Source organism: Columba livia, chromosome 2, assembly GCF_036013475.1.
Source record: "Columba livia isolate bColLiv1 breed racing homer chromosome 2, bColLiv1.pat.W.v2, whole genome shotgun sequence".
Taxonomy (NCBI): domain Eukaryota; kingdom Metazoa; phylum Chordata; class Aves; order Columbiformes; family Columbidae; genus Columba; species Columba livia.
In genome coordinates, this window is record NC_088603.1 from 58,277,624 (window position 1) to 58,300,557 (window position 22,934).

General features: G+C 38.4%; 2 long non-coding RNA genes across 7 annotated transcripts in view; one reads left to right on the forward strand and one right to left on the reverse strand.

Moving 5' to 3' along the window:
- The window catches only part of LOC110361765 (uncharacterized), a 106,744-nt gene that overhangs the window by 44,893 nt on the left and 38,917 nt on the right, over positions 1–22,934 (reverse strand). For 5 of the 6 annotated variants that reach the window (XR_010470214.1, XR_010470213.1, XR_010470216.1 and 2 more), the window contains one exon: positions 5,975–9,356. The exons of the other annotated variant lie outside the window; for it this stretch is intronic. This is a non-coding gene — a long non-coding RNA (uncharacterized LOC110361765). Of the gene's footprint in view, positions 1–5,974; positions 9,357–22,934 lie in introns of those variants that run through there. 6 annotated transcript variants of the gene reach the window in all.
- Positions 2,114–22,934, forward strand: part of LOC110361764 (uncharacterized) — a 91,958-nt gene continuing 71,137 nt past the window's right edge. Inside the window, exon 1 of the long non-coding RNA XR_010470217.1 lies at positions 2,114–2,387. This is a non-coding gene — a long non-coding RNA (uncharacterized LOC110361764). The remainder of the gene's footprint in view (positions 2,388–22,934) is intronic.

The following is a 22,934-nucleotide window of genomic DNA, read 5'->3' on the forward strand; positions in this document are numbered from 1 at the left end:
ATGTATTGATATTCTGCAGTTAACAGGCTTTTCTATCAGAATTCAGCATATAGTGACATAAAGAAGTCATCATGGAGAGGAAACCCATTATTTCTTAGAGGGAAAAGCTCAACTGATTCTGGTCTGCTTATCTAAAAAGGAAAAGTTCATTGCATGTCATTTCTTGTATCAGACTTGCAGCTGCTGTGAAAGAGAGGTCTCCCATGAAGACCATTGACTTTCTGATTGAAAATTCATATGCTGGTGTGGAGAAGGATGCTTCATCATGAGGGGCTGAGCTCCACCAAGGAACATGGGCCATAGGCAAAGCTTCCATAGACAACTGTGTGAAAAAACAACACTTGTAAGCACAGAGAGAGGGGAGTGGCAGAAATCCGCAGGGAATCCCTTTACTCCTTGTTGGCACTATATGCCAAGGTGCCCATGGAAGATCTCCTTGCAGTATGTTGGAGTCCATCTGGCTTCCAAGCATCCTGGTGCTCTGCAGACAGAAGCATAACTTGAAGTCACTAGGACTTCTCTTTCTCTTCTCTTGTCCTTCTCTTTTCTTGCTGCAGAGGAAGGAAAAAAAACCCTGGGGACCAGTGCCAGTCTGCCCCGGGGGAAAGAATTCCTTCCTGACCCCAGTTCTGGCGATCGGCTGTTCCCTGAGCATGTGAGCCAGACCTGGCTCCTTGTCCCACAGGCTGCTCACACCTTCCAGGACCTGCCCAAGCCCTAGCCTATCCTCCCTTGAGCTGGAGCCATCTCGGGGACTTCCCAGAGTGCCCAAATGCCTCTGAGCTGATGGACCTTGGGGGCAAGAATTCTTCCTGTGCTGTCAGGACACCAGTGGGTGTTCCAAAGCCCTGCAACCCCTTGCAACCCTTATACCTCCTATTTCTTATGGCTCCTGAGCCTGGCTGTGTAGGGGATGAGAATGGTGAGCTCTGCAGTGCTCCTCAAGGAGGAATTGCCTTGGTCTTGCCACTGCTATCCAGTTGAAAAGGATTTCCACCCATGAGCTGAGCTTGGAAAGTGGCCCTGCCAGCAGATTGTCTTGCAGTGGAGAACCTCCAGCAGCCTCATGCAAAGTCTTCCTCCCTCAGACTCTGCCCTGGGATTCCAGCAGCTCCTCAGGTGCTTCCTCTGGGGTGTGTTGGGGCTGCCCTCAGGCCAGCTCTGGCAGTGGACACAGGACCTGGCTGCTTGTTTTGATCCTACCCAGGGCATTGTGACTGCTGCATTGCCGGGTGCTGGCATTGTGACATGGGGGTGACAGAGCCACACACGTGCAGCCCCACCAGCAGCAATCCCTCCTGCCCCCCCCACCCCTCTGCCCAGCACCCTTTGGAGGAAGCCTTTGGGGTGCTGGGCCCGAATCAGTCCCGTTACCTGCAAGATAGGGGAGTAATCAACCTAATAGTGTCCCTTGTTTACAAAAACACAGTGTGCATTTGTTGCCAGTCCAGCCTTAGTTGCAGTACTGATACTGCCTGTGACCATCTCCCATGCAATTCCATGAAGGTGCTTTCTGTCCTGCACTTGGGGCAACGACTCGCTGTGTTTGTACTTTCTCTTCCTCAGACAGCTCCCGCCTCAGTGGATGTTTTGGCACCGTTGGGTTTGGGGACTCAGCAGGTTTTCTCTCTTGGGCTGTTTAACACTGGGACCTTCCTACCCGTGCCCTCTGACCGTGGCTTCCACAGCAAACTGTTTGCTGAGGTACAGTTTGCAAATCAGCCCTTTGTGTGCAGCTAATGGTATAGGTATGTGATGGGGAGGAGGTAATTGTGCCATGTTTTTCAGGTGTGGAGCCCTCAGGGCTCTGTCAGGGCTTGTCACGCTGAACTCCAGGCATAACAGAGCAGAGCACCTCTTGTCTTGTCTTGTCTCGTCTTCTCTTCTTTCTCTCACAGTGAGTCAAATAATAAAGAGATTGTTTGCCTGATAGGACAGGGGGGGTTTCAGCTCCAAAACCACTTTCAAGGGCACATAACACAATGAATACAAGTGTACTTTGTATTTTGTTTTATTTTATTTTGCTGTTAATTTTTAAATTTACTTTATTTTATGTGGTTTCATGTTATGTTATTTCATGTCACTTGATTTCCATTTCTGACTCTGTTTCAGAACCTATGCTCACAAGCATTAACACAAGCCCAAGTGTAGCCAGGAGTTGGCTGATGCATTCTTCAGTTGAGTGTGAGAAAACATCCCTTGCAGGCTGGCAAAGGCAAGTCCCAGAGCTGCACAGAGCAGCAGCAGGAATAGAGGCCAAGCTGTCCCTGGTTTCTGAAGAGGGAGAACCTTGAGAGTGAGGCATGGGACTGTTCATGCACAAAAGAAGAAGAAGAAGAGGTGCATGGTACCATGGGATCTTTTCCAAAGCGTGACACTTAGTGATGGTGAGCAGACTTTTTTCCCTTCCCAAACTTGTTTTGCTGCTGTGCTTCTTGGCCAGTGATGCATGACAAGCACTCTGGTCCCTGCCAGGTGCTTGTGTTGCCTGCAGGGAGAGCTGACAAGTAGCAGCTGCAGATGGTGCAGCCAGCCCTGAGCCCTTGCAAGCAGGGGCTGTTTTGGTGAAGGATTTTGGTTTTGGTAGCTTAGTTTAGGTTGTTGAGGTGTTTGGAGGTTGTTTGTTTGAGGCAGGTTCTTTGAGGGTGATTGTCAGAGACTGGTTGTTGAAGGCTGTTGGGTTTAGGTTACTTGATGTAAGTGATTTTTGGTTGAAGTTGGTTTCGTTGAGGTTGTTTCCAATAGTTTGGTTTAGGGTGGTTTAGGTAATTTCGCTTAGGTTGTTTAGATGATTTTAGGTTGGGTGGTTTAGGTTGGTTATTTTAGGTTGGTTTGTGTTTTGTTTTTTTTTTTCTTCAGTAGGCAGTTTAGATAGGTTGGTTGACGTCTGTGTTTTTATGTAGGTTGGTTTAGGTAGGTTTGGTTTACATGGTTGAGGTCACTTGGAGGGTTTCTGTTGAGGTTAGTTGAGGTTGTTTGGTTGAAGTTGGTTTAGTTGTTTTTTTAGGTAGGTTGGGTTAGGTGATTTGATTTGGGTAGGCTGTTTGAGGTTGTTTAGTTCTTTCCTGGTGGTTTAATTTGTTTTTTTTGGTAGGTTTTATTTTGCTTGTTTGGTGGTTTACGTTTTTTTTGGTCATTTGGCTTAGGTTGGTTTTGGTTGTTTGGGTTATTTGAGGTTTGTTGTTTTGAGTTGTTTTGTGCTGTCTGAGGTTGGTTGCTTGTTTGTAGGTTGTCTGTTTCTCAGAGGTTTCATGTTGTTTAAGCTCAGTTATTTTAGGTCATTGAAGGTGGTTTGTTTTTGGTTTAGGTTGTTGCTTGAGGTTGGTTCAGGTAGTATGTTGTAGATTGTTGGAAGGTTCTTTTTAGGTGGTTCATGGCTGTTTGTTTTAAGATTTTGAAGGCAGATTAGTTTATGTTCTTTAAGGTTGTCTTTTTCCAGTTGTTTAAGGTTGGTTTATGTTAGTTGTTTTGTGTTGTTTGTTTGTTTGTTTGTTTTTCTCTTTCAGATAATCTTCACATATAGCAATTACTAGTGCATCTTCAGTGTAAAAATGGCACAGCTTTCTGAAATGTTGGTATGGGTAGACAATCTTTTTTTAATTGTTTTGCTTCTTAGAATCAGCCAAAACTCAACTTAAAGGGTTGTAGGATATTAAGATAACTAATATTGGGTCCAAAGTTTTATGTACAAATTTGTGTATTCCAATTGGTTTACCGTACCTACACCCTGCAATAATGCATCTCACTACATAGTGCCCATGAAATATAAAAGCTATTTTATTCTACTTCCTGTCTTAGAAGTATGCTCTGGAGAATCATAACAGTTGTTTTGTAACACTGTTAGTAAAACTTTCAAGAATCACAACTGCCATCATGAAATCACTAAACAATTCTGAATTCCTATGTATAATGTGACCTGGTGAGTCATAAACTAAACTATATAGTTTTTATTTGAGCATTTGCAGATATTAATTTGTTGTTGTGATTTGAGTATTATGTGCCTGATTTTTTTCCTATTTTTTTCTTCTTTTTACTTAACTGGTAATGAGAAGGGAGGGCACCTAGTAACAGTATTTATAATAAGTTGTATGGCACTTAGGAGTTTAAAAAAAGCATCAAACATTTTTCCCTTGGAGTCTAATTACTTGTTGCTTTATTACTTCTGGAAAATCTGAAGCTGCTCAGTTATCTGCCATCTCCTAAAATAGATACCAGAGCTAAAACTTATATATACCTATTATTGACCTGGTGGTTTAAGGGCAAGGAAGGGCAAGTACTGAGAAGGCAGTGAAATTTGTGGCTGCAGTGTGGATGGATAATAGTGCTGCATGGGTTGTGCTTCTGCAGGTATCAGCCCGTCTTCCCTAGGCTATTAGCCAAGTTGAGTTGTCTATATGTATGAACTGTACTCCAGTTTGAAATAAGACAAATTAGAACTTAAGTTAACATACTGAAAGCAGACTCCACATTGATTGGGAGAGGTATGTATGAGTGGAAGGAAGGGGTAGCCAAAGTAGTACAAAGATTGTCTCAGCTGGCTCCTAACCTGTTCAGTGACCTGTAGGAGAAGACAGTGACAGAAGGCTGTAGCATTACTGTATCTTGAGCTTACTGTCTTCTTTTTCCATCTTGGCTGTGTTGGTAGGAGAATCTTCTCTTTTACTCTTCCTTCGTGCTTGTGAAAATGGTGATATTTGCATGCTACTTTTCTTCTCTACTTAAAAATCCACTGGTTGCTAAATAAAAGGTACAGAACTTAGTCCACCTCCTGCAGCACTATAAACTGGCTGCATTTCCACTAAAAGCAAGAAACTTGGGCAGTAGCCTGTTAGAGGAAGATTTTTTTCAGCCAAGACTGATATATGTGAAATACATGAAGCTGCTGCATCCTCCACTACATGCTACCTTGAGGTTCAAGCAATTTGTGTATCCATCAGGCACAATCTAAAGCTTCATAGTATTACATGCTACTGACCTAAAATCACCTGAACTGATGTGAAGATTTCATCTGAGATTTCATTGTGTCTTATTAGAACCAAAATTAAGTGTCAAACTGTGTTTTGGTGCTTGGTAATACATTCTGGTTTGGCATTCGTTTTGTAAGTATGTCATAAACATGTTGCTAGTCATCCTCAGTCTTTTTGAAAAGAATGTAAATGTATGTGTGTGTAATGCTGAATGCATATGTAAATACTTACAGGACTGAGGAAATCAATCCCAGCATACCTAAAACTTTGTGCTCCCAGAGCAATGAATCGTTGTGCAGATTTGCATGCAGCTTGTTTCTGGAGATACTGATGATGCTGTTTCACTCTCTGTTTGTGTTAATTTGGTCTTTTGTCCTTTGGATTTAAACTTGTTTTTTACCTAACATACTTCTAATGGAATTAGCCCAAATAAATTCTTGTGGTAACTTCTGAGTCTTTAAAGTACTCACTCTCCACTAAATCTGCTTCCTCTCATAGAATAAGGCATCTTGCTTTCTCATGAAGGGGCATGTTTGTTCAGTTCAGACAGATGAATCATGAAATTTGCCAGTTGACTCAATAGGAATTTTTTTGTAGCAGCAAGTATACTGATTCACAAAGTATGGATTTAGCCCAATACTGTTTATAAATTAAAAACAATAATACTTGCTGCTGGAGGTGATGTGATTTAAGATTACATCACCTTAATCAGAGCCATTGAAACAAAAATGGATAATGTAAAATCAATGAGAAAATATAAAGCTCGCTCCTTCCTTCCTTCCTTCCTTCCTTCCTTCCTTCCTTCCTTCCTTCCTTCCTTCCTTCCTTCCTCCCTCCCTCCCTTCCTTCCTTCCTTCCTTCCTCCCTCCCTCCCTCCCTCCCTCCCTTCCTTCCTTCCTTCCTTCCTTCCTTCCTTCCTTCCTTCCTTCCTTCCTTCCTCCCTCCCTCCCTCCCTCCCTCCCTCCTTCCTTCCTTCCTTCCTTCCCTCCTTCCCTCCTTCCTTCCCTCCTTCCTTCCTTCCCTCCTTCCTTCCCTCCTTCCTAGCTTAGGGGAATTATGACTTTTAAAACCCTGCTTTCTAGTGATTAAAAAGCAAGTTGTTGCTACTGCATAGGAATTGGATGTTTAGCAATTGTTCAATTTATTTTCCAGCTTCAGTAAACAAAGCAATATTTCCGACAGTGAAAAATGTGTCCTCAACATTGTCTATTACTGTACCTTCTAAGTGTACAAGTTTGTTATAGCTATCTTCTCATTTTTTACATTGGCCTTCTTTGCCCTGGGTGGAAAAAAATAGAGCCAGTAATGACATGTATTATAAAGATTAATCAACCATAAAGACTATAATTGAACACACAAGTGTAGTCATTACTTGATTAATTACTTCAATAAAATAATCAGTCTTCCACGTTCATCAGAATAATATTCAGTTGTGACTAGAAGAGAGTGTGTGGAGACCAGGACTGCCTTCTATTCTTACATTAGACTTTTCTCTTTCCTTCTCTTTGGTTACAGAACTTGCTTTTATTTGAATGTTTCATTTGAATGAACTTGCTTGCTTTCCCAGCAGAATTCTGTCATCCTAACTTTATCCTTAAGAATAAATACTGAAATCTCCCATGTGAACTTTTACATCGCATGTGTTACCTGTTGACCTAATGAGTATATGTGGAAAAGTCCTTTCTAAGAAAGTATGTAGAAAATGCCACCCATGGGAGTTAGACAGTTAGACAAAATTGTTACTCTTATAGACTGAAAGGGCTATTAAGTGACAGATTATTGTACTCTTAAGTTTTCATTCCTAAATCATGTTTCCTAAAACTGAAACCTGGTGATTCATGCTGTGCAGCAATTAATCCATTGCTGCATCTTTATCTCCGTACTGGAACTCAAGCTCATGAGAATTTTTCTTTCTGTAACCTGTAAGGGAAAGGTGGAGCAAGTCTGCATATTTACGAACAAGATGAAGAATTATTTCTAGCTCAGATGATTTTGAAGTAGAGAAGTTGTATGCACAAGTCTTGAAGTTTTAGATTGGGAGATGTATTCTGATATCAATTGCTGTAATATTTTTACAGAAAGAAGATTAATTAATTCCACAGTGGCTAACTACAGTAGGGCAAGTAATTAATAATGTTAAATAAGCAGGCTGAAACATATTCTGTGTGGTTCAGTGTTTGAGCCATGGTCAAACCCAAGTGAGCATCAAAACTGAAGAAGTAGCCTTTAATGGTTGCTGCTTAATGCTGAGGGTTTACACGAGTTCTTCTAGCATTTTAGAGGCCATAGGAATTGATTAGTGTGCATTTATATTTGAATATTATGGAGGAAAATTTATATGACCTTGGCAGGTGGACATTATAATGTAATCTCAATTGTGTATATTTGTAACCCTAGTAAATGATGAATCTGTGTCTCTAACAGCATGGACTTCCTGACATACTGAATATAAGCTTACCATGTATCTATGTAAGACACCCAGTGCAGCGATTGCCTTGTTTAGTCATTACACATAAGAGCATCCTATACAACATCTAATTTCCAAGTGCTCCTAACTATGTTATTTCTCAAAGTTTTTTAAACTAACAAAACATGATTTCTTCTTTGAGATGGCTCTAATTGTCAAGTTCAGCTTTCTACAAGTCTATTTTTTGGAGTTATTTAAGCACTAAAAATGCTGACTTTTTAAAGTATTGTTGATTAATACAGAAAATTTACAAACTGCTGTAAACTGATTTAGTGCTTCAGAAAGCCTGGAGAAATATGTAGGAAGTTTTCCTCAATTTTTCTTCTTCTTGCTAGGTTTATGTTGGGGTTTGGTCTGGGAAGTTCCAAGCCAGAGAGATTCTTTAATATTGCCTGGAGTGAGATTAAGACACAAGTGAGGTCAAATGCCACTTGACTAGGGAACTTTATTGAACACTTATGAAGAAGATAGTGATAGGACCGGGAGAAAAAGGCAGAAAAGTAGGAAACCTAGCACACAGTTGGGACAGGTTTGCAAGAGAAAGTTAACCACCACGGATCCAGGATCCAGTCAGCTTCAGTAGGCAGGGCAGTGCATCTCAGGAAGGCAGCTTGTCCATCACTCACAGGTGTACCCTGAGAGGTACACACGTGATACTGCTTGGTGTTTGTGGGGACCTCCAGGTTGCGTGCATACTGTGTGTGTCTTCTATGCACGGACTGCCCAGTCCACACCTTTGCACATCTCTTGGTCCTGACACGCTGGTCCCATGTAGCTCGGTCCCCACACATGCTCTGGCAGGGGCAAGTGATTTGCTCATGGCCAGGCAAGTCTCCCATGGCTTGTAGACAGGCAGGTTCCCAGCAGGACATGCCCCTATTGCCTGTAGCTAGACAGGTTTCCTGGGGCTCGTAGCTGGGAAGGCTTCTGGGAAGTGGTATCGTCATTTGTGGCGGAGACAGGAGCAAACAAATTTTGAGACACTTAACTAAAAATGCAGTCTCTGACATTTCATTATTATAGTTTATCCAGAGAGGAGCAAAGAAGTTTCTCAGTTAGTTCAGCTAACTATTATTGCTCATGCCTGAGAGAGATCTGTGCTAACTCTTATAGCAGAAGCTGTTCACCTATAGTGTTGTGAAATTCAGAATAAGTGAAGTTACGCTGCCAAGATACATCACCAGATGAAAACTGAGGATGTTCAAACTGTTTGAGACTGTGATTCAGCCTCCTCAGAGGCTGGGGCTTTCTGGGACCCTGTGACAAACCTAGAGAATGTGCTGAGGAGGATTTTATCTTGAGTCGGTGTTTACCCCTGCTTGCAGAAAATTCTGATTTAGCCTAATACGATGATGCCAAGAGCATCCAGAAACTTGAATAATACAGCATAGAGTATTTCCAATGTATTCCTTATGGAGCATCTGGTCTCTGTTGTGTGTAGGTTGCTGACAACCCTCTGAGAGAAGACTGATAGGATTTTATGTAGAAATGTTCTAGGGGAAGGTCATATTAACTTCTGTCTCTGCATATAGGCATTGTCAGCATCTGCTTGCTCATCTGATCGCTTCTCCCAGGAAAACAGCTGTACCATTTATGCAGGAACTGTGTCACTTCTTACATGCCACTGTATAGTCCAGCACTCCTTATTTATTGCAGAAGAAAAGGCAGAGAGAAGGCAGAGGAATTAACTCTCATTTTTTTATGGAGAGGGTAGATTGAAAGAACAGCACTAAATTGTCTTGTGCAAGGCATTGTTGTGCTTTCAAGAAGTAGCGTTCTTCTTAGTAGTTTGATTCTGGTGGAGACAGTCATGAAGTGAGGGCCAAGAGGTATAGATGAAAGTTGGTTTAGCCCTATGGCACTGCTGTACAGATATCTCACTGGGATTCACCACACTTGAGCCAAGCCAGATCTGCAGTACACTGGTAGACCAAAGACGGGAGGGTTAGTGGCAGACAGAGTGGGGAAGTGTAAGTAACTTATTTGTCAGCACACTGTTAGTTAATTATCTAAACTCTAAAATCTTTTTTGTTTGGTTTGGATCACCTGTACTGGCATTTTCCTCATCGATGTTGACATGATTGAATGCAAAACCAATGTCAAGGATTATGTTTCCAGAACAGAGTAAGGACAGTGAATGCAAATTATCTCTTCCATCGATGGCTTTGTGAAGTCCTTAGAGTGGACAAGAGTGCTCAGTCACTGAATGGGCAAAGTTCTGACCTGTTAATTTGTTTCTAGACCCTTATTGTGATCTTTGCTACATTGTTTATATCAAGGATGGCACAGTCACGAAATAATTTCCTTTAAGTTGATGGTTAGGGTGTCAAACTCATTTTCACAGAATCACAGAATCGACTGGGTTGGAAAAGACCTCAGAGATCATCAAGTCTAACCCTTGGTCCAACTCCAGTCCATTTACTAGATCATGGCACTAAGTGCCATGTCCAATCTCAGTTTAAAAACCTCCAGTGATGGTGAGTCCACCACCTCCCTGGGCAGGCCATTCCAATGCCTGACCACTCTCTCTGGACAGAATTTCTTTCTAATATCCAGCCTAAATTTCCCCTAGCAGAGTTTAAGCCCATGCCCCTTGTTCTGTTGCTAACAGCCTGGGAGAAGAGACCAATCCCCACCTGGCTATAACTTCCCTTCAGGTAGTTATAGAGAGTGATGAGGTCACCTCTAAGCCTCCTCTTCTCCAGACTAAACAACCCCAGCTCCCTCAGCCTCTCCCCATAGGTCTTATGTTCACCAGAGGCCACATCAGCCTTGTGGTTACCTTCAAAGGGCCAAATGTCACTTTAGGTCTGTATAAATGTTACTCCCAGGTGAAAATGAGTTTGACACCCCTGCTATAAAAGAAGTCTGACTGTGATCACTAAACCAAGCACCTCAGAAGAGTATTTTTGGGGCAACAAATGTGTAGCTACAGCCTTGCTTGCATTTTGTTGCAAGGCTGTCAGTCTGCCACCTCTCATGAGTAATGAAGCCACTTAAAAAAATAAACAGTGAATAGGGGATGGCATGCCATTTGTCACTTGTGCTACTTAGCAGTTGCATATTATCACTTTTGCAAAGCATATCGAAATAGATGATTAATAACTTTGTACAAATAGAACTTCTCATGAGTGTGCCAGAATATGGCCTCAAGTGCTAAAATACAGTATATTCTTGAAATGCTTGTCCCCAGAAAGCAAAGACCTCTGTTCGTATTTTTGTTACCTTAAGTATAATGGGTTGGCACTGAATTTAAATAATGTTCATTTAAATTACTCTTGTCATTCAATCAGAATTCTTTATATACTTAAAATATAAAGAAATGTTGAATTCAGCACTAGTACTTAAATGAAAATCTGTTCAGGAATTTAGACCTCTATAAATACTATGGTGTATTCATTCTCGTTAAATCATAAGCTGACTTTCTTGTCTTTCTACAAAAAGTGGAGGTGGAGGTGAAAATCTGACAGTAGTTTGTGCTACACCGAAAAGTAAAGGAAGTAATCAGGTGCACCTATGTTATCTATTTTTGCATAAAGCATACTCCTATAGGTCTCTAAATCTGGATGAGATCCATGGAGGTGTACGTTGTTTTAGTATCCTAAAAACTGGAAATAGCTGCAACTGAATGTTATTTTCGGTTAAGATTGCAAATGTTTTAGGTTTGTTTTTTTTTTTTTTTTTTTGCGGTACCAAAACCCAATAATAGCATCAGATCACTTATAAAGTAGCATTGATAAATTTTAAAATAAATTATTTAAATCTTATTTAATCTTACAGAAATTATTCTCACAGTAGACCTCAGAGTATAGTATGAAGATAGATTCTATAATGTGTACAGAAGCAAACTTTAAAGCCCAGAATCCCTACAGAGACTGTCATATCAACAGTTTTCTTTATTTATTGATTTGTTTTTTAAGATACTCCAACAGGCAGATTGCAGGTGTGATACTGTTATTGCTCAGGAGAGGAGACACAAAAACTCTTGTGATGTGATTATAAATTCTGAACCCATTTCTTATAAATCAGTAACAGATTGACTTCATTAGTTGAATTCATATCTGTCACATAAATGAAGCAGCTACTTCATGTTTAACTGGTAGCTATAATAGTTACTTGCATGTTATTTATAGGCATTTATTGGATTATGATGGCAGAAATATGAACATGGAATAGGAGTTGTGAGGAAAAGAGATATGTTGTAAGGTATTCTCTTTCCCTACACTTGTGAACAATTTTATCCATCTTGATAAAAATTTCTTCTACTTGTCTTTTTGTGTTCATTTATCCTTGTGCAAAGCATATGTAATATGCTATAAAATAAGAATCATAAAAAAGGGGGGAAAAAAATTGTATAAAACCTTTAGATATTATCTGGTCCAACTACACCGTTAAAACAGGGCCAGCTTCAATTACTCAATTACTCAATTACTCATTCATTTACTCAAGGCCTTGTCTGAGTATTGAGTATCTTCATGTCTTCAAGAGAAGTCTTGAATAGCTCAGAGAACTGTAATAGGTTCACTTGCTTTGTACATATAAATAATTAAATTGATCTTGGAAGAGTCTTACTTTACGTGTGCATCAATAAAAGGTTAATCTTCCATTTTTGATCAGCTTGAGTCATTTAGGTTCTCTGCTGTACAGAAATCTTTCTGTACAAAGATTTCCACCTCTTATTTAAAGGTTGAGTAGTTAGGAGAATAATAACAAATTTACAAGGAGAGTGTTGTGCTTACTGGTTTGACATAGCACTCTTGTCTTCAGGTATGCAATAGGTTTTATAAAAGCAATTCCGAAGCAAATCCAGAAAGCAGTTACATATGTGCTACCTAGTTCAGTATTTTCAAACAGCTGTATCATGTTACAACCAGAAGCAAGACAATCATGTGATTGTGACTAGGGAAAATGGAAAAACAGGTACCATAACAGATACAGTTACGTCATGGAAAAGACTGTTCTCCTTTGAAATTTTGAGGGAATTAGAGATTGTTCAACAATTTCTGGAAAGTTAAATTCCCAGTCAACTAGAACAGTTTTGCTAGTCTTCTACTTTAGAGGTGTTGGTGGGAATTTGACCTTAAATTTTGTTTTGATGAACAAAAGCAATAAGTTTGGATTCCTCAGTCTAGTCTCTAGTGGCCCATTGTATCTGCTGCCAAACAATGGGATACTCTCAATTATGTTTGACAGTCTATTTAGGAAAAGATGGGAGGTGCAATAACAAAGAGTATGGTAAATGAAAACTGCTCTCCAAGCTAACATGTGTGCTGAGAAAATCCCCAATCACTATATGATTATTCTTGCTTGATGCTGTTGATAGAGATATGCTCTTACTGTGTTTTAAGAAACAGAGCATTGCATCAGCTGGCTGTTCATGGAACATGCTAAGTTAAATTTTAGTCTTGGAAACTGCAGCTGTTCACCATGTTTCTGTGTATAATGGATGAGATTTTTCCAAAGTATTTGGTGATTCAAGCACCATAAATCCTATTGGTTTGCAATGGTTCTTATGCATTTAAATTATGTAGTTGCTTATGTTTATGCTTAGTTTTAAGACTATTTAAAATATTATTTGGATCTAAAGTTAATGCTTTCAAATGGAGAACTCTGCTGGAGTTGATATGTGTCATGTAAGCAGTGCAGAGGGACTTGCCAAGATGAGTAGGCACAACTATATATCCTGGATGCTTAAACTTATTAAGAAAGGAAATATATCACTCTCAGTATTTATATCTTGCTTTCTGATTTATTCTTGTAGCTTCTAGACAAGATTTTAAAATAGCATAAAATCTATGAATAAGGAAAGCGAAGGAATAAATGGTAATAAGTTTGCACTGTAAGAAATGTCAACTTGTATTGACTATATAGTGGCAGCACATCAAAACATCAGGTTTATATGTTATAGTTAGGTAGTTTCTTGCATTTCTTTTTGCCAGAAGAAGCTTTTCCTCCAATTCTCTTTCAATCCCAGTAATCAGTAATGTTTTGCAAAACTAACTGAAGGGTTTGTTTAGCTTTATTTGAATCACCTTATTCTCATGTTCTCATGTTGAACTCTTGTGAAAAACTGCTAGATATTTTGAAATGAGGAAAGGAGGAAATGCTTTGCCTTTTTGTTTGTTCATTTCTTTCTTTGTCTGGTTTTGTGCTGGGGAATTGTGTAGGGTGTGACCTTTCTGGTGATTTAAAAATTGTAGTATTTATTACACCAGAGTAATAGCCATGGCCCAGGACTCTGGTGTTGGGTATAAATATATGAAGTTGAAAAGAAATGAACTGGGAACATTAGGAATATTTTTGACCTATGTTCTGACCAGTAAGCCTATCATCCATAATATGTTAAGTACTCTGTATAAGGTAAAGCAGAAGTTCTAAGGAAGGATTTTAACTAAGGCACATATGTACTGTGTAAAGAAAGAGCAAGAAAAGAGGTTAACAAAAAGGGTAAGAACAAATAAACCAGGAGTGTGTGCATTTAGAAAGCTGAGGACAGAAACACAAGGTGATAGTGGAGTGTTTCCCTAATTAAATGAAAGGAGTTATAGGACAAGAATGTGAAAAGGAGGGCAACTGGGAATTAGAACTTGTCTTATTTTTTCAGCACTTTTTTTGCTAGAAGTACATATACTACTGTATAGAAAATGAAAGTGGCAGAAAAAGATACTGACATTTTGGAGATTAGGTTCGAGCTGCAAAGTAGTGTTCTATAACTAGAAGAGTGAAAAGACTGTAGCATAAACAAATCTCATGGAGCAAATTAGTCTGGTTTCAGGATTTTCATTGGCAACTTTTAGTGGAAGAGCAAACACATTAGAAGTAGATGATTGTGGTGAGTTTAGCACCAGAAACAGGGTAAGTTGGCCTTGTGGGAAGGAGGAATTGGACAAAAGTGGCAGAAGAAAAGGAGCTATGAGCCAAATGTAGAAAATCAATGGAAGATAGAAGCAAAAGCTGTATCAATAGAAGTTACTGGAAGCAAAGATATGAAGTGTTATAGAATAGAATGGTTTGGATTGGAAAGGACCTTCAAAGGTCATCAAGTCTAACCCCCCCGCTGCAATCAGCAGGAACATGTTCAACTAGATCAAGTTGCTTAGATCCTCATCCAGCCTGGCCTGGAATCGAGCATCTACCATGACTCTGGGCAACCTGGTCCAGCGTTTCACCATCTTTATTGTAAGAAAATTTGTTCCTGATGTGTAGCCTGAATCTACCCTCTTTCAATTTAAAACTATTACCCCTTGTCCTACAACAGGCCCTGCTAAAAAGTCTGTGCCCGTCTTTCTTGCAGGCCCCTTTAAGTACTAAAAGGCTGCAATAAGGTCTCCCTTCTCTTCTCCCTCCTCAGCCTTCTCTTCTCCAGGCTGAACAACCCCAGCTGTCTCAGCCTGTCTTCACAGGAGGTGTTCCATCCCTCTGATGATTTTCATGACTCTATATATGTGTGTATATGTACACTATAAGGTACTATAGCGTTACATGCTATGAATACCCATTTATCATTCTTTACTATAAAGAGAGCATGCAGTCTGTGTAGAAAAAAATAATGTCATCCCTAAGTAGCAGCAGCCCAGGAAATGGAAAAGAGCCTTTTTCATACAGTGTATTTTCTATGTGACCAGCAGGTTGAAGAAGAGAAAAAAAAGTTTCCTGATTTCTGTTTGCGTATTTCACACTACAAATGCAATAGGAAGAAATGCCTGAGAATAGATTCCTCTGCACTCCTGGCCAAACATGAGGCTCAGACTTATAATATTAGACCAGGTAGTAGCTGGAGAGATTGATCAGGCAGAATAGCAATAAAGGAAGCTGCACATGAGAAAGACCAGGTCATGTAACCTTTCAGTGACTGGAAAAACCAACCAGTGACAAGTTCTATCCCTATTCATCTACTTCCATTACTGTATTTTCTGTTATTTCCTTTGCTAAAATCAGCTCCTGAGTGTCAGATACTTTTTTTTTTTTTAACTTCCAAATTCACGTTGTTTAAAACATGTTTGAAGATGCATCAGACAGCTTTACCAAAACAAAAAGTATGTGCTGCAATTGCATGACCCTAGAACGTTTTTTTTACCCCTCTGGGAAAAAAAATGCTCTTAAGTTTTGCATTATTTGATCCATGTTGTACTGAGATTTTTGTCTGCCTTTTTAAAAATACTTTTCATGGGTAGGAAAATTGTTACCTGGACAGGCTTAGAATCAGCAATGTTGAGGTATTGTTAAATAAAAGAAGTACAATCAGAATTATTTTGAGTAGTAGGACAAGGGGTAATGGGTTCAAACTGGAACACGAGAGGTTGCACTTAAATTTGAGAAGAAACTTCTTCTCAGTGAGGGTGACAGATCACTGGAACAGGCTGCCCAGGGAGGTTGTGGAGTCTCCTACTCTGGAGACATTCAAGACCTGCCTGGATGCCTTCTTGTATAACCTCATCTAGGTGTTCCTGCTCCAGCAGGGGGATTGGACTACATGATCTTTCAGGGTCCGTTCCAATCCTTAACATTCTGTGATTCTGTGTGTGAAACTAGTGTCTTAACTAGCTAGTGATACACCATACTGTGACAAAATAAATAAAAAACTTGGTTTGATCAGCTACTTCTTCTCCATGCCATTTGTATCTTGTTTTGCCTCCCACCCTTGTACCATATATGCAATGCAAGACAACTCAACTCTGATGCTGTGTTGGAATTCCCAGCATGCCTTTGCTCATTGTAACATTCCCCAAAATAAGGAAACTCAAAACTTACTCATATAAGTGTTCCTTCTACAAATTGCTTCAGTACTGTTGCCGTTTTTATGTCAAACACTTATGCTAACTTGGAATATTGAATGGTTGTTTAGCAGATTCAGAAATCTGATAAATCAAGTATTCAGTAATTTACATATTTTGCATACTTTTTTCTTCTTTTTAAAGTCCTTAGCAGCCTGTTTCCTTACAGAGCAAAAAAATCCACGAGCTAGATACCCTAGATGCAGTCTTGGTTTGGGTTTTTTGTGCGTTAGTTTTGTTTGGTTTTGTTTTTTCCTCAAGTCATTTACTGCTGCTTTTGGTTTTTTAGGTCCAAATATTACAGTAGCTACTGTCAGTTCCTTGGCATAAATAATATTTAGCTTTTCTTTTGGTGTGGTTGAAATGAAGATGCTACTGGCTTTTACTGACAACTTATGATTATAATAGAATCAAAGACTGACCTGCTCACAGTTACTATTCGTCTCTATAATCCAAATTTTATTATGTGATCTTCCATAGTAATAAGTAGATCACCACACTGGGAGTGCATGGTGAAGAATGTGAGGAATAAAATGAGGGGCATGTGTCATGGTTTAACCTGAACTGGCAAAACAACCACAATAGCCGCTCACTCACTTCCCCTCCTCCCACCCCCAGATAAGGGAGTGAATCAAAAGTGAAGGGAGAAATTTGTGGATGGAGATAAGCACAGTTTAATAAAATATTACTAATAAACTAATTCTAATATTAATATATATGAAGTTGAAATAGAATATAAAATAAAAGATACTCAGTGCAGCTCCTCATTAACTACATCTGTGCCAAGCAGCCAGTCCCAGGCAGCAGCACCTGGTCCTGAACAGCCGATCCCAGAGAGAGGAGAGAAAAAGGCAGAAAGGTCCAGAGGCCTCTGCAAAATGGCGGAATGGCAGAAGGCCAAACTGAAGAAACTCTGGAACAGAACTCCCCCAAACAGGTCTCTGTCCCAGCTTAGACCCAACTCCAAGTCTAGCCAGAAGATCCCAGCTCTTCTTAGACATAAAGCAGGATGCTAATGGGATGGAATACTCTTACTAATCAGTCTGGATGTCAGTCAAGGTCTGCCACATCTATGCCCTCCTTCTTCAATGCCTCACACCTGTGGGCAGAGGTCAGAGGCCTTGAATTAAACATTGACTCTGTCCCAGGGTGTTATCTCCTTTTCTGAAACTAAATCCAAACAACGACCATGCTAGCTATGAGAAAGGAAGGTTTCTAACTGCATGAAGAAAATTAACTTGTTTTCAGTCAAACCAGCTCAGCACAGTAAGCAGGTGTTTGTTTTTGTTTTTGTTTTTGTTTTTTTCCGGCTGCCAGTGAAATTGGTATGGTTTGACTGGGCAAAAATCACAGGATCTTGCTCTTTATGGTGTCTTTGTGTAAAACTTAATTAATTTCAGACTTAAGTGATACTAAAATGATGCCAGGGAACTCGTTTGGATTCCAGCATGTTAAATACTTTAGAGAGAAATCTTTCATTTAAAAATGTATAATTCCTAATTTGAATAAAGGCCGAGTGTGTCATGACTCCTCAGTGCAGCCATTTAAGGAAAAAAATGGAAAGACAATATGCTTGAATCAGTTCAAGGCACTCTCTATCTGTGTACATCTCTAAAATTGCAAGCTCCAGTGAACTACAATATGTGATTAATATAGAGCAAAGGATATAATAAATATGAACTAATTTATTTACTTCAGCTTCCCAGGGATTTCAGGGTTCTATTGAGAGTGGAAATATTCGTATATTTCTCTGGTGATATGCAAGTTTTTTAAATTTGATTTTCCATTTTAGTAACTACTACGTTAAAATACTATTTTGGATTTGGGTTTGTTTGGTTGTTGCTTTTGTTTTCTTTTGGTTTGGTTTTTCTTCCCACGTAAGTTTTATGATGCCATTTATGAAGATAAGTGATTGGGGCAGAGATTCCAGTATGTTCCTAATAATGACTATGAAGTTCCAAGTGACTTTACATGGAAGAAAATCTGCATGTGGGAAGCTTTTGCCCGTGACCAAAAACTCCTGAAACAAAGTAACAGGAGGTAATTCTCAGGGTGGCTCAGAAAAGAAAAGCCTATTCACTTAGTGTTGAAATAGAGACCATATCAAATTTCTCAACTGAGAAACATATGAAAAGCACACTCATGAAAGTTGGGGTAGAGGGGTGGATAGAGATTATGTTTGGTGTTTGTTTCTTTTCTTGCAAACTTCAACCAGAACAAGGAATTTCTCTTCAGTTGTTCATCCAGAATAAAGAGTTACTGATTAGTTTTATTTTGTGGCTAATGATGCCACAAAAATGTATCCAAGTATAGTGGATATACCATATTTTATGCTGAAAAAAATATCAGCTAAATGTGTCATGGTGTGTTAATTTTCCCAGGCAGTAGCAATGTTTAAAATACAAGGAACTACAGGAATTGCCACATGCTCCATGCAAAAGTGGATTCAAATATTTGCTTCATAAAAGTAAACTCTTAAAGCCTGTCCTCTCATAAGAATCAAATACTCATAAAACCAAAACTTTATCAGCGATCATTTAATCTCAAGGACTGGTTCTACTGGCCTAGTTCTGCAAGAACAACTATTGGAAAGAAACAATATTTTTAGAAGTGCCTCATTAATGTAGAAGCACCCAATATTGCATTCTGCATTTCTAATTTCCAAAATGCCATTAAAAATAGCACTTTGGAGTGACAGTTCCTCTACAGTCCTTAGGAAATCTAAAAATAAACAGCCACCTGTGCTCAAAATGCTAGTAACTCTACTTATAAATCACTTAGATTACTTATTATTTGCAGATATTTGCCTGACACTTATATGCTACACAAATCAATCTGGTATATACAAATCAAAAGTTATTCAATTAACATAAAAATATCGGATGTCACATGAAATGTCATTTAATGTCAGGACTGGAATGAGCAAATAAATTGCCTCATCAGTTTAATTAACAAAACAGGTAGCCAAGTCAAATTAATGTACTTCAAATTATATTAGAGCCATTTTGAATGGGATTGCACTGTTGAATTTTAATTGGAAATTCACTTTACAGGACAAGGAAAGATATTTTTCTTCAATGCTCAATATTAGATAGACAGACAACAAAATCTTTTGAGCATCATAGAGAGAATAGGGTAAGCTTTGGAGTCCTAGAGTCTATAAACTACCATTTGATGGTTAGATTTATAATTCAGAAATTGGTAATTTAAAAAAAAAAAAGTAGATCTAAATCATTAGGAGTTGTCTACAGTTTTGAGTTTTTAATCATTATTATTATGCCAAAGGACAGGGCTCCATTGTGCTAAGCATTTTACAGAGAGAGCAGAGAACCTTTGAAGACCTCAGATTAGCAGTGATGAAGAAAAAAAATATTATTCCTCATTGTGAAGTTGGCTGAAGCACAGAGAAGTCAAGTGACTTACCTGGTTAACAGAAGTTCAGGAGATGTATGACAGAACTAGGGCTATATGCTACCTCTTAATCTCAGTAATTTATCCTCATAGTGATTTTTCTGCTTTTCATTTTCCACTTGCTCTTCATGTGAGCAACGAAGAATAAGTTCATGTTGTTAGAAGGCCTTTATTAGAATAGTCTGGTGGTTTCTTTTTCCAAACACTTTTCTTTGAGTGATGGGCACATTGGAAGCAAAATGATTAAGTGGAAGGATCACAAAACAGTAAAGCGACTTTTGGAGAAATAAACAGACATTGTGCATTAATCTGCCTGGATAAGTTAAACAAGAATGAATCACTGCAGGACACCCTAAATACTTAAAAAACAGAAAAAAAAAAAAAATCAGAACTTTTCCAAGTGGTGCTGTCTGCCAGCATTCCAGATCATATTTTGAATGCAAGCTCAGTTGACTAACCTCAGTATGTTCTTCATATTTTACAAAGACTTAGCTGAAATCCTTGAAGCTTAATACAGTTACCTCCTTCTCTGTTTGAAGTGGGTTCAGTATTCCCTTTTCATGTTTGTAAGGTTGACAGTTGTCTCTGAGAAATGGAAGTATGTTTTCAAGTATTTCATGTAAACAGCTAACATTAAATACCTCTATTAGAGCAGAAAAGGACTTAATCCTTCGATGCATTATTCCTTGTTCCACTAGTACAGTAGTTATTACTAAAGCAAATTACTTCCTGCTAAAAAGTTGTTTGGACAATTAAAATAACATGTGTATGTACATTTACACAATTCAGTCAATCAAAAGAAGGTTGTCACAGCAGATAAAGAGAGATCCACTCACTACTCAGCTGATATCCTGGAATAATATTAAAAACAAAGTTGGAATGGGTGCTATAGCACTCCTCAACACTCAGTACTTTCATGTGAGATTTCTTCAGTCACAGCAGGGTAGATATACACCTTTCCTTAAACCTTCATTGAAATAACAAATATTGCTAGAAGTTGAACTACATCATCAGAGTATTTCTATAAGTCTTTGTAGATGTAGTGGTGTAATGTTATTGGCAGTATCTAATAACCAATACATTTACTGAAGGCTTTTACAAGTTTTAAGTACCCAGGCTATACAATGTGTTGTTTGGGTTTAGCAATTAGTAACAGTCTAGATATTAATGGCTGGTAGCATAGTAACAGTGCTTCAGAGTCAGTGTTTGAAGTATTGCTTACTAACTTAAAAAAAAAAAAAAGAAAAGAGTTTTCCTAAAAGAAACTTTAAACAAATGTGAGTTCACTATATATCATAATGGTCCTCTCTGGTTTGCTAACTCAAAAGAAACAGATTGTAAGTGATTTAAAGGCACTTTACATTGACTCATCTGAAATAATTTAACTATACTAATGTGTTTAGTGTAATTGTGGCTTTCTTTTATAGATCAAGCCTAAGCACCCTTTTAAATTATTATTTAATAATTATTTAACTCTAACTGAGCCACAATATCTGTCAGTTCTTGTCCAGATTTGTATTTCAAACATGTACAAAGAAACTGATATGTTTGTCTTTTTTCTACCTCAGTGACAGCAAAATTTTCAGAAAGTTTAAAGGTGACCAGGGGATAGTCTCCCATTACATTATTTGAGTTATATATATGTCTCTCAAAACCCAGTAACATTGATATGACCTTCCCTACATTTCTAAGCATTGCACTTTTTCCCCATTTATATTTGAACTGCTTTATTTGATTTTTAGCCCTGCTTCTGTTTGGTAATATAGAAGTAGTATAGAACTAATTAAAGCTTTGATATCGATGTATTTGTTAGTCACAATTTATGGCCTTTTGTCATATGTCAGAATTAGCAGAAGATCTCACTATAAACAACCATTCTCTGAATTAATTTATTATTTGAAAAAGAACAACTTTGGCAGGGTTGTTAACCAGAGTAAAAATAAATGAGTTGGATGAAAATATAAACATATGTTACTCTAAAATCACAGCCAATGGTATTTAAATCCTGTTTAAATTAGATTAAGACAAAATTTCCCATAAGAGTAAAGAGGGAGAAAAAACACAAGCAGAATGGGTAAACACAAAAATGTCAGATAAACTTCTTTATAGTTTCTGTTTACAGTGGCATGTGATTGCCTTCTGCACTGTGTGGTGTTGGCTATATAATTATGCTGCATGAATAGTGAGCTCTAATTGCAGCAGATGAAGTTGATTATTTATGCACCTCTGTGCTGAAGACATTTAATTTCTACATGCCTATAGCACAGAAGTGTGTACAAATCAAATAGCTTTGTAAAGGTATTGTGGCACGTACTTGAATTGGTTCACCAGAGAAGTATTTCCAGTGCATTTAACACTAGTGATAATGGAACAATGCCCCCTTGCTATTTCTGTAAGTTTAGTGTAGGATTCACTCCCTGTTAGATTTCTGCTCATCTTTAGTTTTATTCCGTGGGTCACGTGGAGGATAAAAATGGAACAGTCGAGACAGTTCAAGGAAGGTAATTGACATGCACAATTTCCTTACTCAAATACTGTTTAGCATGAATGTGCCCAAGTCAGGAAAAATAACCTTGGAAGTAGGCTAAAGCTAGGAAATGTGTGCTAATAGAGATTGTAAAATTTTCATGAACACAGGACGTGAAATGTACAGATTTCAGTCTGTCTACAACTATTATACTTACCTACGGGTCACTGTATGTTACAGTTTGGTGGATAAAAAAATGCATGTAAGACACGTAGGATGGGACAAGTATTTCAAGATGTTGTCAACCATATTCACTGAGAACAGCAGGAAGAAAAAAAAAAAGTCAGAAGATAGGAAATCTAAGACTTGACAGGCTGAAGATTTTGTCTTTGAAAAAAATTCTTAGATGAGAGATTGTTTCTGTCAATAGTTGTGCAGTACATTTTTTGTAATTTTCCCAAAGTCTTATTTATTTGATTACATTTTTCTAGACCAAACTGTACTTTGAGTTAATCTCTTTAATAGTGCTTGGCTTATTATGGAGGAATGATACGTGCTTTTATAAACTGCTGTATTACAAGTATGAGGACTTGTTGATTATGCTGCTTTTCATAGAAAAAATTCCTTTTTGTGGGCCTTTTCTGTGATAATCCTGGTGTCATCGGAAGAGTATTTTTAATTCAGTTGAGTTTCTAGCCTTCAAAGTTACTTACAAAGAACCATTTCTGTAACTGTGATCAGTTACTCCTAATATGCCTTTTTTTTCAAAATATTAAAATGTACGTTATTGTTTTCCCTCTGTAAATATGTTCTTATAATTGTTTTCAAGCTTTAACTTATGAGAACTT